This window comes from Lithobates pipiens, unplaced genomic scaffold (genome assembly GCF_037356315.1).
Source record: "Lithobates pipiens isolate NorthernLeopardFrog02 unplaced genomic scaffold, aLitPip1_a1.2 Scaffold_16, whole genome shotgun sequence".
Taxonomy (NCBI): domain Eukaryota; kingdom Metazoa; phylum Chordata; class Amphibia; order Anura; family Ranidae; genus Lithobates; species Lithobates pipiens.
The window spans coordinates 134,730,663-134,754,079 of NW_027507748.1; the positions used below are offsets into that span (position 1 = coordinate 134,730,663).

The 23,417-nt window shown below is 43.2% G+C and overlaps 1 protein-coding gene across 1 annotated transcript in view; it reads right to left on the reverse strand.

Annotated features, from left to right (window-relative positions):
* RAP1GAP2 (RAP1 GTPase activating protein 2) overlaps positions 1-23,417 on the reverse strand; it is a 1,165,364-nt gene that overhangs the window by 1,080,036 nt on the left and 61,911 nt on the right. The window lies entirely within an intron of this gene.

The following is a 23,417-nucleotide window of genomic DNA, read 5'->3' on the forward strand; positions in this document are numbered from 1 at the left end:
TGGCCAGGAACTCGTCTTGCATACAAACGGCAAGGAATTGTCGGCCAACAAGCACGAACATAGTGACATACTAGAGGTACTACAAGCCAATACAGAGAAAGGTTCAATTGTAATGCACCACCCTTTGGGATCCTTCTGCTAATTTCGTGTTAGAAGTTTGGTGAGTGTTGATTCGCACTTTTCATTTCGCACTTAGTTTCTGAATGGCCATTTGTCAACCAGCCATGTTGCAGAATCGGAGGAGATAACGTTTTATTTATTATTGGCCTTGGAGTTATTGCTTTCACCCAAGTCCAGTTCAGGAACAGGAGGAGGAGGATTTCTTGGACCAAAAATTGGTTGCTTTATTAATCGTGAACAATTATGTGATATGCCTTTGCTGTGGGAGCTCCAGGAGAATAATCCGGATGATTTTCGAAATTATCTCCGGGTGGCAGACCCCTGTTTTCACCAACTCTTGGCATTGTTGACCCCCTATATTAAGAAGCAGGACACATGCATGAGGCTTTTATTTTCATTTTTTGGTTGAATAATGATTTGATTTGGTATATTTTCTATATTTTTGGATGCATAGAATGCACTTTTTGGTTAAGTCCTATTGCCAGATAGCATGTCTAATTTTCTTTGTTTTCATTTTTTTAATGCACAATAAAAAAAATTGTGTATAATATGTGTTTTACTTAAAATGACAGTTTGGGAGTAGGCAGTTACATTTTAAAAAGAAATACATTGTAAAACTAACAAGGGACACCAACATAGTTGTATCTTTGATATAAAAGATTATGGGATAATGGTGTTGTGGTAAATTGCCCAAAAAAATAAAAAAAACATAATAATATTATTCTTGATATCACTAGAAATAAAAGCCTTTTCAAATAAGCTTGGCAGAACTCTGTCAGTATCACCAGCAAACCAGCTTCATTATTATCCCGTCAAAGAAGAAGAGAATGTGTGCTGCATTTCGAGATTTCATAATTTGCCGAATTCTCCATTACGAACGCTAGTTTTACAAGACCGACTGTTTCAGGCTTGTCCTTGCTTCCGAGCAATGGTGTTTGTACTTTGGACTTTCGTCCGATGGACTTGCGTACACATGCTTGGAAAATTGGACAACAGACCGTTGTCCGCAGAAAATGTATAAACCTGCCACCCAACATTTGTCCACGGAAAGTTGGCCAACAGTTGTCTGATGGAGCGTACAGCCTGTCATCACATAATTCCCCTCAGAAAATCCAATTGTGTGTACGAGGCTTATCCCACTGTTCCCATTTTGTGCAGTCTGTTACATTTATAGTTGTTTTTCATGTGTTGCTGTCAGTTGTGAATCTGAGTATACAGCGGCTCAGATATTGCCTTCCTCCCCCTCCAGCTCGTTTGGCTTCTTAAGCCTACCACCTTCTCCCCTTACCTTTGCATTTGAAAAAAAGGAGTCCATGGGAATGGGTTGTGCATGCCCCTTTACCCGACATTATCCAGACTGTTTGACAGCTCTCATCCTCGTGTATGGCCTGGAATGCTGCTGCCACCATTAACATCAGTGATTGGCTAACGCTCTGTCTTCTCTAGTCTTCTGCTCCCAGTTGTGCCTACAGCCCCACATTGACTGCAGCTGCCTGATCCTAGATGTCTCACATCCATGTTGTTTGGTGAAAACCTTAAATGAGTAGTACAACCAAAGTTCATTTGGCTGTACTTCTGATGTCACAGAGCCAGTCCAGGCTCAAGAAGGATCATTATCAATTGCTCGGGATCTGCCCAGAACCCTGGATCGGCACCCAGCTCAGTCTCTCAGCAAGCCTTTGAGAGCCTGAGCAGGCCACTCCTGCCCCTGCCACAGACCAGTGCTCCAGTGAGCTTGGTGTTTGACCAGCTAGGAGAGTATGAATAAAAAACTCTTTTAGACCCCTTTCACACCAGGGCGTTTTTCAGGCGCTATAGCGTTAGAAATAGCGCCTGAAAAACGCCCTAAAGAAGCTGCACCATTGTCTGTAGTGTGAAAGCCCTGAGGGCTTTCACACTACAGCGGTGCGCTGGCAGGACGTCAGAAAAAAGTCCTGCCAGCAGCTTCTTTGGAGCGGTGAAGGAGCGGTGTGTTTACCGCTCCTCCACCGCTGCTGCCCATTGAAATCAATGGGGCAGCGCTGTAATGCCGCCGGCAAAACGCCGCTATTGCGGCATATTGCCGGCGGTTTTAACCCTTTCGCGGCTGCTAGCGGGGGGTAAAAGTGCCCCGCTATCGGCCGAAATGCGCCGCAAATACGCCGCAAATCCGGCGGTAAAACGCCGCTAAACATAGCGGCGTTTTACCGCCGCCGCTATCAGCGGTGTGGTGTGAAAGCAGTCTTAAGGTAAGTGTGCTGCTTGTTTTAATAATGTGTTTTTATTTTATACACACCTCACTACCCTGCTGTTAATTTCTTTATGCATTGAGGTGATTCCACCCAGATCTGCAGAGGTTTCCTGTCTGTTCCAGCCCCTGTTCATCCTTTTGCTCAGCCACCCATCCATCCTTTCATCCAGCAATCCAGTCTTCTCATCTCTTCCTATGCCTTATTAATGCTTCACAGATCAAGGTTTCATATGGACTAAGTGACTCTGCACTTCCCTGTGTACTTGTACAGACTTGTACTTTTAGATCCAGACCCAACATGAAAAAATGAACAAACATGAAAACTAAATCAAATCAATATTTGGTGTGACCACCCTTTGCCTTCAAAACAGCATCAATTGCTCTAGATACACTTGCACACAGTTTTTGAAGAAACTCGGCAGGTGCGTTGTTCCAAACATCTCTAAGAAATAGAAGATCTTGTGTGGATGTAGGGCTGCCTCAAATCCTTCTGTCTCTTCATGTAATCCCAGACAGAATCCAAAAATGTTGAGTTCAGGGCTTTGCTGGGGCAAAACCATCACTTTCAGGACTACTTGTTCTCCTTTATGCTGAAGATAGATCTTAACTAGTTGCTGACCGCCGGCCGTCAAATGACGGCCAGGCGGCGCAGCTATTGTGGCGGGAGGCCGTCATATGACGGCCTCCCGTTTAAACAGGGATGTGCGCGATCGTGCGCGCGCATCCCTGTTTCTTCGGTGGCGGCGTGTCACGGAGACACCGCTCGCCACCGAAGGGGGTGAACAGCCATTCGTTATGGCTGTTTACCACGTGATCGGCCGTGATGAAGTCACGGCCGATCACAGATGGTCACACCCCCTACGTGCACGGCGCATGCGCGCGATCGCGAGCGCGCTGCGCGTGCACGTCGGTTGCGGCGTGTTCCCCGGGAACACTGCTCGTCACCGACACTGGTAAACAGCCATTGGCTGGCTGTTTACCCACGTGATCGGCTGTGATCCTTTCACAGCCGATCACTAAAATGTAAACAAACCGCGGTAACGGGATGTTACCGGGTTCTCCTCCTCACACACCGATCGTGTGTGAGGAGGAGATTGCGGTAACATCTCGTTACCGCATACAGTGTACACCAAACATACTGATTGCCCCCCCCCCAATAAAGAGGACCTGTCACCACCCCTCATAGTACCTGTCAATCACAGTCCATCAGAGTACCTGTCCCAGCCCATCAGAGTACCCGAGAACCTGTCACAGTCCATCTGAGTACCCGAGTACCTGTCCCAGCCCATCAGAGTACCCGAGTACCTGTCCCAGCCCATCAGAGTACCTGTCAGCCCATCAGAGTACCCGAGTACCTGTCCCAGCCCATCAGAGTACCCGAGTACCTGTCTCAGCCCATCAGAGTACCCGAGTACCTGTCCCAGCCCATCAGAGTACCTGTCCCAGCCCATCAGAGTACCCGAGTACCTGTCCCAGCCCATCAGAGTACCCGAGTACCTGTCCCAGCCCATCAGAGTACCCGAGTACCTGTCCCAGCCCATCAGAGTACCCGAGTACCTGTCCCAGCCCATCTGAGTACCCGAGTACCTGTCCCAGCCCATCTGAGTACCCGAGTACCTGTCACAGTTCATCTGAGTACCCGAGTACCTGTCCCGGCCCATCAGAGTACCCGAGTACCTGTCCCGGCCCATCAGAGTACCCGAGTACCTGTCACGGCACATCAGAGTACCCGAGTACCTGTCACGGCACATCAGAGTACCCGAGTACCTGTCACGGCACATCAGAGTACCCGAGTACTTGTCACGGCACATCAGAGTACCCGAGTACCTGTCACGGCCCATCAGGGTACCCGAGTACCTGTCACGGCCCATCAGGGTACCCGAGTACCTGTCACGGCCCATCAGGGTACCCGAGTACCTGTCACAGTCCATTAGAGTACCGAGTACCTGTCACAGTCCATTAGAGTACCGAGTACCTGTCACAGTCCATTAGAGTACCGAGTACCTGTCACAGTCCATTAGAGTACCGAGTACCTGTCACAGCCCATCTGAGTACCCGAGTACCTGTCACAGTTCATCTGAGTACCTGTCACCGCCCTTCAGAGTACCCAAATACCAGTCACCAAACCATCAGAGTACCTGTCACCAGGCCATCAGAGTACCTGAGTACTTGTCACCAGGCCATCAGAGTACCCGAGTACCTGTCACCAGGCCATCAGAGTACCCGAGTACCTGTCACCAGGCCATCAGAGTACCCGAGTACCTGTCACCAGGCCATCAGAGTACCCGAGTACCTGTCACCAGGCCATCAGAGTACCCGAGTACCTGTCACCAGGCCATCAGAGTACCCGAGTACCTGTCACCAGGCCATCAGAGTACTCGAGTACCTGTCACCAGGCCATCAGAGTACCCGAGTACCTGTCACCAGGCAATCAGAGTACCCGAGTACCTGTTCCAGTCCATCTAAATACCCGAGTACCTGTCACAGTCCATCTGAGTACCCGAGTACCTATCTCCAGCCCATCAGAGTACCCGAGTACCTATTTGCAGCCCATGTCTCATAGAATATACGTTGGGGTGTTTACTTTCCAAAATGGGGTCATTTTGTGGGTAATTTCACTGTCCTGGTGGTCCAGGACCTTCAAAAGTGTGATGGGTAGGAATGAAATAAGATGTGTCATTTATGCTCCTAGAAGGCCTGAACGTACTACTTCAATGTTCGGCCTCTCTATGTGGCCAGGCTGTGTAAAAGTCCTACACATGTGGTATCGCCATACTCGGGAGGAGTAGCAGAATGTATTTTGGGGTGTAATTTTTGCTATATACATGTTATGTGTTAGAAATATCTTATAAATTGACAATTTTGTGTAAAAAAAAAATGCGTTTTAATTTTTTTTCACATATTCCAAAAACTTCTGGAAAAAAATGAACCGTTCAAAAGACTCATTATGCCTCACAGATTATACGTTGGGGTGTTTGCTTTCCAAAATGGGGTAATTTTATGGGAAATTCCATTGTGCTGGTACTCCAGGGCCTTCAAAAATGTAATAGGTGGTTGAGAAATGAGATGCGTAATTTTTGCTCATAGAACGCCTGAAGGTACTACATCAATGTTAGTGCTCTGTATGTGGCCAGGCTGTGTAAAAGTCTCACACACGTGGTATCGCCGTACTCGGGAAGAGTAGCAGAATGTATTTTGGGGTGTAATTTTTGCTATATACATGCTATGTGTTAGAAATATCTTATAAATTGACAATTTTGTGTAAAAAAAAATGCGTTTTAATTTTTTTCCACATATTCCAAAAACTTCTGGAAAAAAATTAACCATTCAAAAGACGCATTATGCCTCACAGATTATACGTTGGGGTGTTAGCTTTCCAAAATGGGGTGATTTTATGGGAAATTCCATTGTCCTGGTACTCCAGGGACTTCAAAAGTGTAATAGGTGGTTGAGAAATGAGATGCGTCATTTTTGCTCGTAGAACGTCTGATGTTGGTGCTCTGTATGTGGCCAGGCTGTGTAAAAGTCTCACACATGTGGTATCGCCGTACTCGGGAAGAGTAGCAGAATGTATTTTGGGGGGTAATTTGTTGTATACATATGCTGTGTGTGAGAAATAACCTGATAATATGACAATTTAGTAAAAAAAAATAAATAAATAAATCTTCATTTTGCAAAGAATTGTGGGAAAAAATGACAACTTAAAAAAACTCACCATGCTACTTACTTAATACCTTGGGATGTCTACTTTGTAAAAAGGGGTCATTTGGGGGGTATTTGTACTTTCCTGACTAGTTAGAGTCTCAAGAAATGAGATACACCTGATGCACTGAAGGCCTGATCAGAAGTGATGAATTTTTAGTGATTGGCACCATAGATTGTAGACTCTATAACTTTCACAAAGACCAAATAATATATACTAATGTGGGTTATTTTTACCAAAGATATGTAGCAGTATAAATTTTGGCCAAAATTTATGAAGAAAAATTACTAATTAGCAAAAATTTATGACAGAAACGAAGAAAAAGGAATTTTTTTCACAAAATTTACGTTTTATTTTATTTATAGCACAAAAAATAAAAAACCCACTAGTGATTAAATACCACTAAAAGAAAGCTCTATTTGTGTGGAAAAAAGGACGCAAGTTTCATATGGATACTGTGTTGGATGACTGAGTAATTGTCATTCAAAGTGTGAGAGCGCTGAAAGCTGAAAATTGGTCTGGTCAGGAAGGGGGTGTAACTGCACTGTACTGAGGTGGTTAAAGAGGTCCGCCCACCACTGCAAAAATTACTGCAGCTACTGACTTTTAATAAATTGGACACTTACCTGTCCTGGAGTCCAGTGATATCGGCAGAGCAGCTGATGTTTCCATCAGCTGTCGGGTGCTGCCGCCTTAATTGCGTGTAAGGGAATCCAGCAGTATAGCCTTACGGCTTCACACCAGGAGTCCTACTATGCACTATGCACCAGGGTGGGAGGAGGGAGGAGGAGGGAGCCCCGTGGTGATGTCAATACCCACGGCTGAGTCTCCCGGAAGTAGGGACAGCATACCTGTGAAAGACAGGTATCCTGCCCCCAACCCCCCGAAAGGTGCCAAATGTGGCACCGGAGGGGGTAGGAGTACAATGAGCAGAAGTTCCACTTTTGGGTGGAACTCCGCTTTAATTACATTGGCTGTATGTTGTCATTGTCTTGCTGCAGAACACTTTTGGGGTCAATCACATGATGATAGAACGGCATGATGGATAAGTATTTCCCTGTATTTCTCAGCATTGAGGACACCATTGATCCTGACAAAATCTCAAACTCCATTTGCGGAAATGCAGTCTCAAACTTGCAAGGAACCTCCAGAGACCTTGCTAGTGCAGTATATAAAGCGGGTAAATTCATTATTTTCAACATTTTTCTAGGTAATATATTTCATAGAAATGTAAATAAAGTTAGGGTTAGGGGCGTTTCTAAACTAGAAACGTTCTGCATTTATCAATTGAAGTGTTATTCCCCTTTCGGGTTAAACCTTGATTGGGACATTAACACATTCATTAATAAATCATGAGTATATGGGTTTTAGTCCTTATAGGTAGCACCTTGCCTCCCTCCAATCTTGGAGGGTTTGCCTTATAGAGGTCTATTGTTTTTTTTCTATAAAGGTTATGTCGGGCTATGTGGGCTACTTATTATACTATGTTACGCCCTTTTTGCATTGGTTTTGGTAGGGATGTAACTGTCATTCAGCATGGTTATTTTTAAATTATATTTTATTTATTCTATTGGTCTTTTAAATTTTTAATTTGTATTTCTTTGATATATGATATTAGCGGTTACAAAATAGGAATAAAGGAATATACATATATTATGAACTATTACAGGTTGGTAAAGGTATATACAAACCATATCAGCTTTTGGGTGTTTTTTCTAAACACTTTTAGGTCCATATAATTTTTGTCCTCAAGAGGGAGTCTTGAATTTACTTATATGCTGTCTTTCATGACAGCTGTTAATGTTTATTGCACCTTCCCTCAGCGCTGCTCTCTATCTCTGCTCGTAGAATGTCTATTGAGTTCAGAGTGAGGCTTGGAGCGCGTCCGTACTCTTCCAGCATATGTGCGATGACATGCAGCGTTTCTGGGCGGAGATGTAGTGACGTTTCTATTTTCAGAGGGGATGGTGTCATGCACAATGGCGCGCCGTGGGCCCTCCTCCCTATTTTCTTTCTATGGCTCCTTGGGCGGAAGTGTATGGATGTTTAGTTGCAGAGTGGAGGGTGTCATGCGCGGTGACACGGTGCGGCCCCTCCTCCCTAGTTCCTCCTTATGGCTGGTGCTATTTGTATGGATGTCTCTCTCACGCTGATTGGCTGTTTGTCTTTCAGTGTCAGCAGAGTATGTCAGTGTTTTGAAATTGTATAGCCTGTATTGGATGGGTTTTGCTGCCACAACAGCTGATATGTGTTGTGATTTAATTGTAATAAAAAGCATTATATATATAGCGTGGAGTCTTGACAGCAGGTTTATGCCCCAGTTGATGCACTATGGTGCGAAACATGTTGGGTACATATATCCAAAAAAAGGGGGGGAGCAACAGGCGGGACTTTAGATGAGGCACACGGAAGCAAGAGAGTCAATTTAGATACAGGACTGATTTTAATAAATTAGAATGATCATATATTACATGTATTATTACACATAATCATACATTAATATTTAGAATTTCATTAGAATATATATTCCAACAAGGACTTGATAGTAATTACATGCGAATGTTCACATTCAATAAATATCAGTTATCTCAGGATATGAGGCACAATAAGGTGTCACCTGCAAATAAATAAAAAAATATGTAATAAAATACAAAATAAAATAAAAACAAAAACGAAAAATGGGGATAAATCAAAGATGGAACGTTCGTTCTTTGTTAAAAGACGTGTACACAACACGGAAGTTGACAGCTCTACGCGTTTTGTGACTTTTTAATCACTCATCTGGAGCAAGACCATGATGGTAGCCTATGAATAGAGAGAACAGCTTGACTACCGGTTTCCTGCACCACCTCTGCGCAGGTATATATGTAAGCTTATGGATTAAGTGTACATATGGGTTTCTTCATATTGTATATTTGTCCATTTTTTCTAGACTTTTTTTCAATTTTGACCACTTGTAGAGAGCTTCAGAAAGACCTGAAATTAGCAGGTACAATTGTTTCAAAGAAAACAATAAGTAATGCACTCAACCGCCATGGCCTGTAGGCACACTCACTACGCACACTCACTGCTCACTACGCAAGACTCCATTGCTGAAGAAAAAGCATGTTGAAGCTTGTTTAAAGTTTGCTGTATAACATTTAGACAAGCCTATGAAATGCTGGGAGAATATAGTCTGATCAGATGAGACCAAAATTGAACTCTTTGGATGCCATAATGCACACCTTATTTGAAGGTCAAATGGCACTATACATCACCCCAAAAACACCATACCAACAGTGAAGTTTTGAGGTGGGAACATCATAGTGTGGGACTGTTTTTCAGCATTTTTCAGCATACAGTACTGGCAAACTTCATTTTATTGAAGGAAGGATGAATGGAAAAATGTACCAAGACATTCTTGATAAAAAAAAAATCTGCTGCCATCTACCAGGATGATGAAAATAAAATGATGGTGGACACTTCCGCAAGACAAATGATCCCAAACACAAAACCAAGGAAACTCTCAATTGGTTTCAAAAATAGAAAATATAGCTGCTAGAATGGCCCAGCCAATCACCTGACTTGAATCCATTAGAAAGTCTATGGGAAGAATTAAAGATCAGCGTTTATAGAAGAAGCCCACAGAACCTTCAACATTTGAAGATTTTTTTTGTGAGGAAGAATGGGCTAAAATCACACCTGAACAATACAGGCGACAAGTTTATCCATACAGGAGGCGCCTTGAAGCTGTCATTGACCACAAAGAATTTTGTACAAAGTATTAAATTCATTTCAGTTATTGTGTTCAATACTTTTTCCCTGTATCATTCTATTTTATTACACATAACTTAGTTTCTGAATTTGTTTTGGTTTCTCTGTATGTATGGATTGCATGGGTTGTTACCGACGTGGTGAAAATTTCATGTCTATAGAAACTTCAGAAATATATTTACCTAGAAAAATATAAAGACCTGCTCAATAATTATTTTACCCGCTGTAACTATCTTGTGTCTTGTTGCTGCGTCCAGTCTTGCCATGGTGTATGACCTGTGACATGAAACGGTCTTGCACAACATCACCTTAGTAGAGTTTCTCACTTAGTTTTTCTCCTAAACAGTTGTTTCTGTTTCAGTTAATGACTATGTTTTAACCTACATATGAAATTGATGATCATTGGCACCTGCTTAGTATAATTGGTTAATCATACACCTGACTCTGATTCTACAAAAAACTGACTTTGTGTAAGTGTACATAGTGTGCAGGTGTAAGAATTGATGCTGGTTTGAGTAGTCAGATGAAATAATGATTTCATTTAGAATAGATTTTTCTTCTGTTCGCTCACTTGGCATTTTGTAAACGAATAAAAATAAACCCGTAACCACTTGCCCACTGGCTCACACCGATATACGTTGGCAAAGTGGCACAGGTGCACAAAACAATGTACCCATGCGCTGCTGCATCATACGCGGCCAACAGGCGTGCATGCCTGTGTGCCACAGGAGTGTACCTGCGAGTCCCGCAAGGGCTCGATGTCCGCCTGTGGCCTGTGATCTTGGCACGGAGAGGCATTTCCCTGTTCTGCCTAGCAACATAACAGGAATCTACTGCTCCCAGTGATCGGGAGCAGTGATCTCTGTCTTGTTCTAGTGAGCCTACCCCACCCCTACAGTTAGAACATGCTGAGGGAACACAGTTAACCCCTTGATTGGCCCCTAGTGTTTAAACCCTTCCCTGCCAGTGACATTTACACAGTAATCAGTGCATTATTATAGCACTGATCGCTGCATAAATACCAATGGTCCCAAAATAGTGTTAAAAGTGTCCCATCTGTCGGCCGCAATCTCGCAGTCATGATAAAAATCTCAGATCGCCGCCATTACTTTTAGAAAAAATTATTATCCCCTATTTTGTAGACGTGATAACGTTTGCGCAAACCTATCAATATACGCTTATTGCTATTTTTTTTTATTTTTTTACCAAAAATATGCAGAAGAATACATATTGGCCTAAACTGTGGAAGAGATTTTTTATATATATTTTTTGGTGATATTTATTATAGCAGAAAGTACAAAATATAGATTTTTTTTCAAAATTGTCACTCTTTTTTTTTTTTTTGGTTTATAGCAGAAAAAATAAAAACTGCAGAGTTGATCAAATACCACCAAAAGAAAGCTATTCATGGGATAAAAAGGACGTCAATTTTGTTTGGGTACAACATCGCATGACCGTGTAATTGGCAGTTAAAGCGATGCAGAGCCGTATCGCAAAAAAGGGCTTGGTCAGAAAAGGGGGTAAATCCTTCCAGGGCTGAAGTGGTTAAAATATATATTCCTGAAAGCTTTCTTTTGAGCTTTTTACACCTACCTAAAATGTACACAGTTTACACAATTACAGTAAGACCTTGGATTGCGAGCATAATTTGTTTCTGGAAGCATGCTTGAAATCCAAAGTACTTCTTTATCAAAGCAAATTTCCCCATAAGAAATAATGGAAACTCAAATGATTCATTCCAAAACCATTTATTTATAACTTCTTCAGTTTATAGCACATATAAAAAGATTATAGCAATGTGATAGGTTGTGTAACCATAAAATGTCCATTCACAAATGTAAGCCTCCACAAGGGGATTAGAAGCAAAATCCAGAAAGAGCGAGAGAATATAAAAGAAAAGAGAGGTGCCTCTAATGCCCTGTACACACGGTCTGAGGACTGATGTTTTCCGATGGATTTTGGCCCAAACTTGTCTTGCATACACACAGTCACACAAAGTTGTTGGAAAATCTGATCGTTCAGAACGAGATGACGTAAACCACGTACGACAGGACTATAAAGAGGGCAGTAGCCAATTGCTTTTTTCTCGTAATTTATTCTGAACATGCATGGCACTTTGTCCGTCGAAATTGTCTACACACAATCGGAATTTAAACGATCGGATTGTCGGAAAATTTTAGATCCAGCTCTCAAACTTTGTGTGTCGGAAATTCCGTTGGAAAAGTCAGATGGAGCCCACGCACAATCGGATCTCAAATTTTCCATCGGAAAAGTCAGACCGTGTGTACAGGGCATAAGTGTACCAATATGGTTACATTTAATGAAGGTACATTTAGCAACTCACATGGTTGATGATTAAAAGAGGCACATCTAAGTATGCAGGCATCCAGGGTAAAGCTATCCACAGGGACCATTGCCCGCACAGCTGACTCTCACAGAGCGTAGCATAGAAGGGATGACGTCAGTGGCGGTGAGGAGGATGGTCTATGTGGACAGCTTTACCCTGGATGCCTGCATACTTAGATGTGCCTGTTTTAATCATAAACCATGTGCGTTTCTAAATGTTGTACCGTATATGCCGGTGTATAAGACGACCAGGCATATAAGACGACCCCCTAATCTTACAGTTGTTTAAGCATTTTTTTTTGTACTTTCTGTATAAGACGACCCCCTTCCGAGGCTTCCGACGCTCGATATTTCGTCCTTCTTGCTGGAGCAGGAGCTGGCGCCATATCCTTCTTCCTGCTTTTGCTGGAACCAATCATGGCGAGCGATGTATTCTATTAATGAATGCAAAGCCTGTTTGGATTGGCAGAGGCTGTATCATTATCAGCCTGCGCCTCTCTGACTCTCAAAGCCAATCCGAGCTGGCTACAGAGTAGCCTGCTCAGATTGGCAGAGGTTGTTACTCCAATCCGAGCAGGCTCTGTATTTATTTGAATACAACGCTCACTGGGATTGGCTCAGCGGTATATACTGTATGTAGCCGAAGCTACATACAGTATTGCCGAACCCTCAGCAGGCATCGGAGGGGCTGATCTGGCGTATAAGACGACCCCTGATTTTTGGCCAGTTTTTTTTAAGTGTAAAAGGTCGTCTTATACGCCGGAAAATACGGTACCTTCATTAAATGTAACTGTATTGCTACACTTAGTGGTGCCTCTCTTCTCTTTTATACTTAGTTGTGACTTTACGCTACTTTTATATCAAGACATTGCTTGTATATCAAGTCAAATTTTATTTTAAAATGTTGCTTGTCTTGCAAAACGCTCTCAAGCCAAGTTACTCTTAAACCAAGTTTTTTTATTTTATATATATATATATATATATATATATATATATATATATATATATATAGCACCCTCTACCAATAGGTAGGTGCTAGTATAGGATTTTTACTAGTTAGTCTGCCGCCACAGGTAAATTTATGCAGGCGTATGCTTTGAGCTAGGGGTCTGTCTGTTTTGATCTGGGGGCAGGGAGTGGTTAGTGTAGCAGTGGGTGTGGCCACCTGTGCTGTAGCTCTGATGTGCCTCCCCTGCTTCCAGGGAGAATGTTCTGGAAGAGGGGCAGGGCCTAGAACTGGAGTGGCAAGCAGCTCATGTGGGAGCCCTGGCCAATCCCCAACCGGTATTGGCAGGGGGCGGGCCTCCTATATAAGCTGAGGTAACATGCCACTGGGCAGAGTTGTCGGCAGGGTGAAGTGCAGAATGGAATACTAGACAGCAGCAGGAGGGCACCCCCATCTGGGGGGTGCGCTGATAGCAGGAGGAGGCCTGGGAAGAACTTTGAAGGAACTTTGCCTTTGCATGGTCATTGGCAATGTCCTCATCTTTACATGGTCAAGGATGAGGAACTCCTGGAGCAGAAGGGCAAGTGAAGCTGTCGGAAAGTATGGTCCGGTTAAGTTCTCCATCAAGGACTCAGGGCAGAGAAAGGTTGGTGAGTGTACCACAGTGGAGGGCTGGATGTGCCAGGAAGTCTGTGAGGGAACTTCGCTTCTACACAGTCAGTAGTGAAGTCCTCATCATTACACGGTCAATGATGAGGGGTCCTGGATCAGAGGAGAGACTGTGGGAGAGTTGTGTCAAATCGATGTGGCCTGAGGGCACAGGATTTGCAAGCAGGGCTATCTGGGAACAGTAGTCCACCACTTAGTATGTGCTTTTAAACTACTAGGCCTCTGGGGAGAGGTACTCTAGACCTCTGGCCTAGTAGCAGCGAGCGTCCAGAGTCTGCTAGAGGAACTAATCAGAGTGGGTCCTTTTTGCTTAAAGAATAAGACGTGACACTAAACTAATAACTACAGTATAAGTTTGTGCAGGAGGAGGATTTCTGGGAAAATCACCCTTACACAGTCAAGAGTGATGTCCTCATCCGTACATGGTCATGGGTGAGCAAGTTCTGGAAGCAATAGTCTAATGGAGTTAAGCAGAGGAGAAGCAATAGTCTGCATGGTGATGCAGGGAAAAGACTGTAGTTGTTGAAACATGTACATCAATCCTTCAGACTCAAACTATGTGCTAATCTATAAAACATCACTAAATATGATGGCAAGTGAATTTTTCTATGGGCCTCCCATATACCCCTTTCCCCAACCAAGTTGTCCCCCCCCCCCCCCCAATAAGCAAAACAAAACAAAGCAAAAGACTGTTCATTGTGTCTGCAAGATATATATGGGGGTCTGGCAGCGGGGTGATATGGTGGATGTTTGTTACTAGTGGCAACTATACCGCTACACACACACACACAATATATATAATATATATATATATATATATATATATATATTTTTTTTTTTTTTTTTAATATATACATATACATACATACATACACATATTTACATATACATATACTGTATATACAGTGGGTAAAATAAGTATTGAACACGTCACCAGTTTTCTCAGTAAATATTTTTCTAAAAGGTGCCATTGACATGCAATTTTCACCATGATGCATACAAAGAAACTAAAACAAATAAGTTCAGAAATTAAGTTATGTGTAATAAAATGGAATGACGTAGGGAAAAAGTACTTTTTTTCGTCTGTGTACACTGTAGGGTTGAAAGGGGGATAAAGCACTCCTAAAGTAACACTCAAATGCACACTTTGAGCTTTAACATCCTGTAATGTTATATAAAAGACACACTAATGTGATATCATTTTATTCAATAGATTTGTTGATTATAATTTGTGATAAATATGTGGAGGTGTGCAGATTACATAAATGTTGCATTGAGAGGAATGGAAATACATTTATTTCCATTTTTTTCCACTATATATAATCCAAATAAAAGCCTAGGAAATAAAAAATATATGTTTTTAAATCTGCTACCGAATCAAAGCTGTGTCTGTCTCAAGAAAACAACATATAATATGTTTCGTTAGACACCAAGTGCTAAAAGATTATCCTTGCAAATTTTAAAGACTGACTGATTTTGCAAAAGTGTTTCTCACGAGTCCTAATGCCCCGTACACACGATCGGACTTTCGGACAACAATACCGTGGATTTTTGTTCGAAGGTTGTTGGCTCCAACTTGTCTTGCATACACACGGACACAAATGTTTGCCAACAATTACGAACGTGGGAACTTGGTGGCGTACAAGACGTAGGACAAGCCAACAAAAAGGAAGTTCAATAGCCAGTGCACCACCCTTTGGGCTCTCCTGCTTGATTCCGAGCATGCGTGAACTTTTGTGAATGAATGAATGAATTAAATACTTATATAGCGCACAATGCGAACTGAATCGCCTCTAGGCGCTGTGGCGAGCTTTGATCATCTGCTAAAAGAGGAAGGTCTTGAGTTTTTTCCTAAAAGCCAGGTGATTTTCTTCCAGACGGATGTTGATTGGTAGAGCATTCCATAGCAGAGGCCCTTGGACAGCGAATCTCCGATCACCCTTGGATTTATACCGGGCTTTGGGCACGAGGAGGAGGTTTTTGTTGGCTGATCGAAGACTGCGGTTTGGTGTGTAATGATTTATTTTCTCCATTAGGTATTGCGGAGCTTCTCTATGCACGCATTTGTGGGTGAGGCAAAGGGTCTTGAACGTGATCCGATTTTTTACGGTTAGCCAATGTAAGCTCCTCAGTGAAGGAGAAATGGATTCCCAGGGTTTTTTTTCCTGTTATCAGCCTTGCCGCCGTGTTTTGGATCAGTTGTAATCGCGCAAGTTTATATTGTGGTAATCCTATGTAAAGCGAGTTTGCGTAGTCCAGTCCTGAATTAATGATTGTTCCAACTACCACTGCTTTGTCATTCTTTGGGATAAAAGGGATGAGTCTGCGAAGCATGCGCAGTAGATGGTGAGATCGACTGACTACAGATCCTATTTGCGCATCCATTGACATTTGTGCATCTAAAATAACCCCGAGACTCTTCGCTTTGGTCTTTGGGGAGATAGTCTGCCCAAAGACAGTTGGTGGAGACCAGGAGGTTTTGGTTGCGGCGACGAACTTGTGTACAGAAAGTGATCAGAAAGTCCCACAACAAAGTTTTGTTAGCGTAAAATTTGAGAACCTGCTAGCCAACAAGCTCACATCCAACATTTCCCATCGGAAAATCTGACTGTGTGTACGTGGCATAAAAGTGGTGCAGAATGTGCAAAATTAGTGTACATGTCTAGAACTTGCATTTGAATAGGGTACATGTTGCATCACTTTTAGAATCCACACAAAACACTTTTGCAAAATCAGTCTGCTAGGTTCTCTCTCTGTACACCAATGAGAGTCGGTCTTAAAGAGGAAGTAAACCCTGATGGGTTTACTTCCTCTTTGATTCCCTGCAAAGGTAAAGCATAATGGACTACTATGCATCGCATAGTAGTCCATTATGTGTCCCTTACCTGACACAGGAGCCAGCGAAGTCACCGCTGTCCCCTGTAGTCTGGAGCCTCCTTCTTCTTGGTGGGTCTTACTGCTCCACTCGCGGCATATCGCCGTTGACAGCGGCACGCTCAGTGCGCCTGCGCACCGCTGTCTACGGCGCATGCGCCATAGACAGCGGTGCCTGTCTTTCGGCAAATATCTCCTAAACTGTGTAGGTTTAGGAGATATTTCTTGGACCTACAGGTACGCCTTAATCTAGGCTTACCTGTAGGTCAAAGTGGTTTGTAAGGGTTTACAACCACTTTAATAAGCTCCACTTACAATGTGTCCGTATTTTATTTTGAATTTGGCGCATTCATTGTGCCATAATGTAAAAGTGGTGCATTTTGGAACTATCTGAATTTGGTGCACGAGTTGCTGTCAGAACCAAAAAGTATATTAAATGCTTCAAGAATTTGGCACAATATATTACTAATGCCGCGTACACACGATCGAATTGTATGACATACTTAGTCCGCCATACAATCCGGCGGACAATCCGGCGGACTTTCTACCGAACGGACTTGGACACACACGGATACACAGAAAGTCCGACGTTCGCTTGCGCGATGACGTACAGCACGTACGACGGGACTAGAAAACGGAAGTCCAAGACACAGCAAAGCACCCTTTGGGCTCCTTCTGCTGATTTTGCGTTAGTAGAAGTTTGGTTGGAGACGATTCGCGCTTTTCAGACTTCAGCTTAATTCGTCTGTTTTCTGCGGCGCAGTCTGCCTGTGAGGTTTGTATCTGTCTTTCGGTGCGTGTGGATCAGTTGGTACCTGTTGTTAGGCGCTTCTGGTCCGCTTGTTTCTGGTTTTCAGATCGTTCTTCATAGGTCTGCCTGTTCTTCAGTGCGTTCAGTTGAGCTTGTTTGTCCAGCCGACTGTTTCAAAGCCATGGAGAGTGGACGTACTCGTTCGCGAGTTCGTGCTATATGGGGGCTTGGTGTTGGGGTTAATACTTTGACCCGAGCCCAGTCCATGAACAGGGCGAGGAGGAGTTCATGGACGAAGAATTGGTTGCGCCAGCGCGACCAATTCTCACATATGCCTTTACTCCGTGAGATCCGTGAGAATAATCCTGATGATTTCAGGAATTATCTCAGGATGACGGACCCCGTTTTTCACCGTCTGCTGGCTTTGCTGACCCCTTATATCAGCAGGCAGGATACCTGCATGCAGCAAGCCATCACTCCGGAGCAGAGGCTCATCGCCACGTTGCGCTACTTGGCGACATGGAGAAGCCTTCAGGACCTCAAGTTCTCTACAGGCATCTCCCCCCAGGCTCTGGGGATCATTATTCCAGAGACCTGTTCTGCCATTATTTGGGTCCTGCAGAAGGAATATATGAAGGTAAGTTTGTTCCTTAAATATTGCATTATATGCATTGTATGTTTGTATTAATTTCATCATGACTTTTAATATCCATGACAGGAATATGCTGTGAATGTCCCCTTTATATGCATACATGCAATTTTTTTTTTTTTGGGGGTAATTTTTTTTATTGCTTTTACCTTTTTGTGTTCCACGTGCATATTTGCCTTCACTAACATCCCCAGCATGCAATCCTGGGCCCATATACACCCACAGCCGAGACTGTTTTTTTCAAATTCATATTGTCAGCTCCATTGTACTGTTTTACCGCCCCCAGCCTTTTGGAATTGGTTTAAGGGATTATATACTCATTAATTAGGCCCCCACCCTTTTGGAATTGGTTTCAGGGATTATATACTCATTAATTAGGCCCCCACCCTTTTGGAATTGGTTTCAGGGATTATATACTCATTAATTAGGCCCCCACCCTTTTGGAATTGGTTTCAGGTATTGTATACTCATTAATTATGCCCCCATCCCACACTCACCCACATAAATTATGTTCCCTGGTCCATCAGAGGGCTGAGTAATCTGTGAATTGGGCCTTATCTTTTTTTTTTTTTTTTTAGGAAAAATTTTACAATATGTATGTTTCACTGCTGTTCCAAAATGTTTTAGGGTTTTATTTGGTATGAATTGTTTTTATTTAATGACTAATTTTTATTTATTTTTTTCCCTGTGTTTGACTCCCCAGTTTCCTTCCACGCCACAGGAATGGCAGACTGTGGCTTCCCAGTTCGCTGCCCGTTGGGACTTTCCCAACTGTGGAGGGGCGATTGACGGGAAACATGTGCGGATTGTGCCCCCACCCCATTCGGGGTCCTACTACTGGAATTATAAGGGGTTCCATAGTGTGGTGTTAATGGCGGTGGTGTCGGCACAATATGACTTTATCTATGTGGATGTGGGGAAGAACGGCCGGATGTCAGACGGGGGAGTGTTTTAGCAGACCGAGTTCTGCCACCGTCTCATCACTGGTGGCCTGGACTTGCCACCAGATGCTGATAATGTGGAGGGCCTACCTTTTGTCTTGATCGCTGATGAAGCGTTCGGTCTAAGTGACCATTTGATGAAGCCGTTCCCCCAAAGGACCCTCACCCCAGAGAGGAGGGTTTTTAATTACCGGCTGGCCAGAGCAAGAAGGGTTGTGGAGAATGCCTTTGGTATTATGGCCAGCCGGTTCCGTCTGTTTTTGACAGCAATAAACTTGGCAGAGTACAAACTAAACTATGTCATTCTCTGCTGCTGAATTTTACATAACTTTTTACGAAGACATTCAGGAACCCATTACCTGCAACCAATTGGGCCTGAGGCCGGACAAATTCCTGAACTCACAGGGCTGGATCCTGCCCATCCTGGCTCAGCCCCCCAAACAGCACGTGAGGTGCGTGACCAGTATGTCACCTATTTTAATGGTAGGTGGGCCATTCCAATGCCAGCTGAGCAATAAAGAATTCCTTTTGTTCAAATATATATTGTCTGTTCAAATTTTGAAGTTTGGTTCTTGTTTGCTTTTCTTGGTGGCTGTCTCCTACATTCTCCTAATTCAGGGATATGCAATTGGCGGACCTCCAGCTGTTGCAAAACTACAAGTCCATCATGCCTCTGGGTCTCATGCTTGTGGCTGTCAGTCTTGCTATGCTTCATGGGACTTGTAGTTCTGCAACAGCTGGATTTCCACTAATTGCATATTCCTGTCCTAGTGCATTTGTATTGCAAAGTGTTTTTTCCCAATAGTAAATAAGGCCCTTTGTCACAGAAAACACAAAATGACTTCCGAAACTGGTATTGAGTATTGAAAGAAGGAGACACACACACATCTTTTTTTGAAATTTTTAATAGTGCACATTCCAACAACTGCCTCTTTTTTTTGTTTTTTGGTTTTGTTTTGTTTTGGTAAACACTTTTTTTTTTTAGTTAACAATATATTTTTATTTATTTTTGTAAAAAAAAAAAATTATATATAAACTTTTTTTTTTTGGTAAACAAAAAATATATATATCTCTATATATATCTCTAATAAAATTTGTAAAAAAAAATGATATCAAAATTTAAACTATTTACAGAAAACAAGGGGAAAAGCCAAATTTTGAACATGCACACCAAAAATTGGTAATGTCAACATGTGCTATCTACCATCAAGAGTGATCAATGGACGTGTTTGATGGGTGCAATCCCTTCCTCTCACATACTAGAATGAGGAAGGGGTTGCAAACACAAAATGCGTACATTGCAATCCTCTGATGGCACATAGCACATGTTGACACGCCGTGTGCATCTTCAAAATTTGGCCTCTAAAAACAAATAAAAACAATGTTATAAAAACATTAAAAACGTTTTACAAGGAAATGAAGAACATGATCTTTCATTTTAGGGAAAAGGGGCTTAGATTCTCCCTAAAACATCGATCATGTTCTTAATTTCATGCTGCATAGTGTCCAGTTGTCATTGCATGTTTTGCATCTGGTTCCGCATGTGATCAATCTGGCCATTCCAGGCCATGAGCTGTCCAATCAGTCTCTGGGCGCTGTCTGATGAAAATGGCTCCGCGGCTTGTCCTTCCACAACCAGATCATCACCTAAAAACATGTGTAGATAAAAAATTGTGTTAAAATATGCAGCCATTAATTGTTTACCTTAAGCTGGGTTGTCAGACACTCACTTTGTGGGCTGCGTATCTCCACCACCTCTTCTTCCTCCACATCTGGCAATGTGCTTGACTGCTCCAGCTCTGGCAATGGGCTTGACTGCTCCAGCTCTGGCGCTGGGCTGGGCTGCTCCAGCTCTGGCACTGGGCTGGGGCTAACTGCCCAATCAGGCTGGTGAGGTCGGGGGGTCCTGGGCTGCTCCGACTCTTGTCTGAGTCTTTGTTCCCCTATGACAGTGATGGCGAACCTTGGCACCCCAGATGTTTTGGAACTACATTTCCCATGATGCTCATGCACTCTGCAGTGTAGTTAAGCATCATGGGAAATGTAGTTCCAAAACATCTGGGGTGCCAAGGTTCGCCATCACTGCCCTATGAGAATGAAAAAACAAAAAAAAGGTATAATTTTAAGCACAGTGATATTTGAGTCCAGAAATCAGAATATGAAACATTGGTTTGAAGTGGTGTACAATTATTAGCTGGTTGTTACAAGATCCTAGTTTAATACTGTACATCATTTAAATAATTTTTTTTTAGTTAGGCTGTGTTCAGACTGCTGCGATGTGCGAACGCTGCAAATCTACTGCGGGTTCCCGCATCGCATGCCTCCCGGAGGCAGTTCACACGACCCTATGTGAACTGCTAGGAGTGTCAGTGAAACCTTAATGACACCCCCAGATCATTTCGCATATTGCAGTGCGATCTGCAAACTCGGACAGGAATCGGATCGCATGGTGTGAACACCCATGCGATCCGATTCTGCTGTGGCTTAAAAAAAGGGTCCTGTACAAGTTTGTGCCGGATGCCATGCAAATTCAGCCATACTATCTGTATGGCTGAAATCACATTGCACAGAGATCACATGTGATTTGCACTGCAGTGCGATGAGAACCACATCCGATCTCATACATCGCAGCAGTGTGAACCTAGCCTTTAACCAAACTGTGATACTTTACATCATTTAGCCAAGTTTCACAGATGGACACACCAGAATCATCCCCTGGAGTCCCTGTGTGTGTTTATCTAAAAAAATGTTCTATGATGTCACAAACTACACTAAATGCTTCCCAGTCCAGATGTGGAACCTATATATCTATATATTAATTATAATACACTACACTGAATAAAGTGATGAAACTGTTGTAGCTATAAAGACATGTATACAAGGATATCCTAAACTAAGTGTCACAATTCAATTTATCAATAACAATAATAAAAATAATAACTAATAAAAAATCTAAACCAATACCATATACTAATTCGCGCCATACATACACTTATACGAACGATCAACCACACGAACAATCAAGTCCGCCTTATGCACTAATAACTTATACGAACGATTAGGTACGGACGGCAAGATAAGCGCAAAGTACTCACTTTTTTTGAGCGCCTTTTTGATTCTTCTGTACTGATCCGGCTCCCGCGATTTGATATCGGACCAGCGCTTCCTCAGTTGGTCTTTGGCTCTTCGGACACCAAATTTCAGCTCCAGAGTGCTGACAACTGTAGTCATAATTTTATCCTTTCGGATATTGGGTTTGGGATAGGGGCCATTTTTCACATCATAATCCTCCCTTCTTAATATATTCACCATCTCCACCATCTCTTCAAATGCCATGTTTGTGGCCTTAAACCTCTTCCTTGCTCTGGAAGCATGGGGTTCAGGGCTTTCCTCCGCACTGCTGTCTGAAAATGCATCCGCCATCTTTCTCTATCCACTGTCCCACAGCGGAACGAGGGTAAAAGGGGCAGGAAAATACGGTCACAAGGAACATCAGAGGCGGGCGACGTGGGCGGCGCAGTGTATAAAGCGTTACCACGAGGTCGTACGTTTGTCCGAACAGCAACAGCGAGCGATCCACACGACGGTAAGATTCTAGATCTATATGGTTTTTACTTTTTAGAGGTTTAGGCCTGCATTGGGATAGCATATAGTGGGACTTTGCATTGGTCATGGTTAGTTGATTTTACTGTGGGTTGGTGTTTGAGTGGGGTTGGTGTTTTGTGTGTGTGTGTGTGTGTGTGTGTTGGGTGTCGTGTGGGTAGGTGAGTGTAGTGTGGGTGTGTAGTGTGGGTGTGGGGGTAGTGGGTGTAGTGTGTGGGTAGTGTGGGTGTGGGGGTAGTGGGTGTAGTGTGTGGGTAGTGTGGGTGTGTGTGTGTGTGTGTGTGTGTGGGTGTGTGTGTGGGTGTGTGTGTGGGTAGTGTGTGTGGGTAGTGTGTGTGTGTGTGTGTGTGTGTGTGTGTGTGTATGTAGTGTGTGGGTGTGGGTGTGTGTGTGTGTGTGGGTAGTGTGGGTGTGGGGGTAGTGTGTGTGTGTGTGTGGGTAGTGTGTGGGTAGTGTGGGGTGTGAGGGTAGTGTGTGTGGGTGTAGTGTGGGTGGGTGGGTAGTGTGGGTGTAGTGTGGGTGTGTGGGTAGTGTGGGTGTAGTATGGGTGGGTGTAGTGTGGGTGTGTGGTGGTAGTGTGAGTGGGTGTAGTGTGTGTCTCACCTACATTGTCACAATATAAATACTGTGCGTTTGGTCTGACATTAGTATTTATGTTGTGTGTGTGTGTTTATTTTATTTTTTATTTTTTTCAGACATAAAAATGTAAAAATACAATCCTAACCCCTTTAAGGAAGAGGCATTCCTCTCCAAATTCATAGAGCTCTATGAGATGCACAGGAACCTGTGGGAGGTCAAGCACCCATTATATTCAAACCGTCCTGCCCGGAAG